This window comes from Bradysia coprophila, chromosome II (genome assembly GCF_014529535.1).
Source record: "Bradysia coprophila strain Holo2 chromosome II, BU_Bcop_v1, whole genome shotgun sequence".
NCBI classification, from domain to species: Eukaryota; Metazoa; Arthropoda; class Insecta; order Diptera; family Sciaridae; genus Bradysia; species Bradysia coprophila.
In genome coordinates, this window is record NC_050735.1 from 12435213 (window position 1) to 12438428 (window position 3216).

The following is a 3216-nucleotide window of genomic DNA, read 5'->3' on the forward strand; positions in this document are numbered from 1 at the left end:
TAATTTTTTTCGCTTCAACTTACTAGATAAGCGAAAATTTGAATGATCTTCGCTTTGCGTATGAGTAGCATTGTATTATCATTATTGTATCGTTACACTGAAACAAGTATTAGACACCAGACCAGATTTTTTAACGGAAAGTTCTCATATAAAATTGGGAGTAATAAAAGGAGGTTGTCAAACTTTGAGAGTTTTCTTCCCCAATGTCCAAAATGCCTTGAGGACACTCGAGGTGTTGATCTCGCATTTTTTGTGCGATATCATCCTTCTATCAGTTATTTAAATTCTGTTCCCGTGTTTGCTTATGAAGTAATAATGAAGTAATAGATTTTGTGCAAAAACGTTGAAACTATGTTGATCAAAGGAAATGATAGATTCAATCGACGACAGGCTGGCTGTATGTAAAAATGCTACACAGATTCATTGAGAATCTTAGAAAAAGATTTAAAAAAATGCTTACCTAACGTTTCCTTGCCGAGTGATTTTAATGTGAGGTGAATATATGGGTATGAATCACAGGAATGAGCTGCCATTTAGCAAAGAATGTTATTCATTCCATGAATCCAAATGGGACATTTAAACACAAAAAAATGCACTGGTCTTACGACCAGAGGTCATATCCATCAAAAATACATTACCGCATTTAAACGGAACGATAAGACTCCCTCTCTTTAACGGTATGAATGCGAATAGCAAAAGTATAAATGGAATTTTATTTATGAATAGCTTTTGAAATCGTTACATAAAACGGAATAGCTATCGAATACAGTGTACATTCATCATATCATGCCCGCGCGTTAGCATAGCGGCCGTGACGCATGTCCAATTTCAAGAAAAAGTCTTTAAAAGAAAAATTGCCGTAGTCTGCGGAACCGTAACAAAAAAGACAGGGATTTATTGTAGGAAGTGAATTGTTGCACGGTGCGGTTAAATTGGACTTAATTGAAAGTGAGATGTAACCCCAATTTTTTTCTTGATTATTGTTCCTCGTGACAAGAAGAGTCTTTTAAGCAAAAAAAAAATTGGTCATAGACGGTGACTTTTTTCGTTAGAGAGGCTCAACGTGTTAGTCAGAGGGACTCTTTTGAAAAACAGCCTCTCGAAATTTAAGTTACCTTGCCTAGTCAGCTATTGGTCTCTAGAAGCCAAAACCACTTTCAAAAAAATTCCTCGATGCTTGTGCGGCTAGTGGGAGACGATTGAAAACCGACAACATGCACTTTTCTTATGACGTTATCTCCGCCTACACGAAACGTACAAGTTCGAGTGAGGTGTCATTGGAAAGGTAATTTCATGCACTTTAGTCTTTCATAAAAAAAATAGTATCTTGATGGGTTTTAAACTTATCTACTCTGAGTTGTAAGGGATTGACATTATGAGTAAAAATATGATCTTCTCGGTGACCGACCGTTTTATACTTCCGAGTCCGCAATAATAATTAAAATTTAAACATTTTCTTACACAGGCAAACGTAACGCGAATCGATTGAAAAATGCAAAGCACAGCGATGAAACCGAAATATTTCATTTTAAATGATCAACCGTCGACTGAAAAGACGAAAATAGCTTGTAGCGCCTGTATTGTTCGTTATTTATATAAAACAGATTTCCATTTAGTGTTCCACTTGATCAAATATTATTACTTACAGTTCACGCACAGATTGTTTCGATTGTAATTACGTCAATTCAGAATTTGATCAAAAACAATAAATATGTGTGCTACGCACCTAAGGTAAGGTAAGGCCTTACGTATCGATTTGTCTTAAAGTAAATATTTTTCCAAGAAAACGTTCGGTTAAGAGCCATCGGTACTTAGACAATTGTAGACTACATTTGTGTGCCTCGTATTTCATTTTTGAGGATACCTTTTCATCAGAATCCTTCGAAATTTGTACGACCGCAATAACGACCACGAATGTGGTAGTTTTATATAATAATTAGTTTTGGGTGTAGTCGTTTGACCAGCTCTGAGAAACGTCAGCTGTTAAAAGAAATTTTCATAAACTGCTCAGTTTTCTCAGGGCTGGTAAAATTTCTACAACCAAAACTAATTTTTATTTAAAGCTATACCACATTCGTGGTTGTTATTGCGGTCGTACATTTTTGAAAAGGGATTCTGGTGGAAAGATATTATCAAAAGTAAACTAAAATCCAATATTAAAACGAGGCATCAGAACAGTCGGAGCGTTTGCTGCGACTGAGCCCCGTACAAACCCGTATATCTATTGCGTACGTGACCCTAGTGCGTCTGTCACCCTACTTTGACCGTAAGCCTATTGCGCTGGTTAATGTAGTTAAAGTAAAATTATTATGTAATATGTACGAGGGGTGACGCACTTACATTTAATCCATTTAATCCAAAAAAAATTTTAGTTTTACCGAAATAATTAGGCTACCCACCTAAACATTTGTAAAGTAATTGCGAAAAATAGATTTGCACGATCCCCAGCTCGTTTAAGTACTCGTGAGGTATAGGAAAAAATTTTTGTTAAAAATGGTACAAATGCTAAATGTTTCTGATATGCAGAATGAGCACCAGCTGAATATCACCAGCTGGTGTACAAACAAAAACACTTTGTATTGTATACAATTCAAAGACACAGTGCATTTCTACGTTAACGTCATCTACGCACACATAACACGTATGAATGAAGTAAACACATTGTTAAGAATGTGTTTTGATTGTTTATCATACAATAAGTGTGTGTTAGCAGATCCAGCTGGTGATATTCAGCTGGTGCTCATTATGCATATGAAAAATATTTACAGGCTGTATTAAATTTATTTAATCCATTTAATCCACTTTACACCAAAAACTCCTAAAAGTGGATTTTTTCGCTTTTTAACATTGTAGTATGAGTTGTAGTACGTGGTTCGATCAAAATCAACAATTTTTAAGACTTTTACAGTATTTGGTAAAATGAACTTTTTTCCTATTTAATCCATTTAATCCAATTTTTATTCCATTTAATCCATTAAATCCATTTAATCCATTTAATCCATTTAATCTAGAAGTGAGTAACCCCTCGAATATGTACATCTTACAAATTGCGCATAGCGCAATTACGAAGCCCCGTACGACGTTCCTTTCAAATGAAACAAAAATTTCAAATCGCCCTAAAATTTTATTTTTTTGAAGGGCCTAGTATCGGCCTCAGTCCGAGGACCCAAATTTAATTTTTTTTTCAACTACATTCTATTCGGCCTTTGATTACCT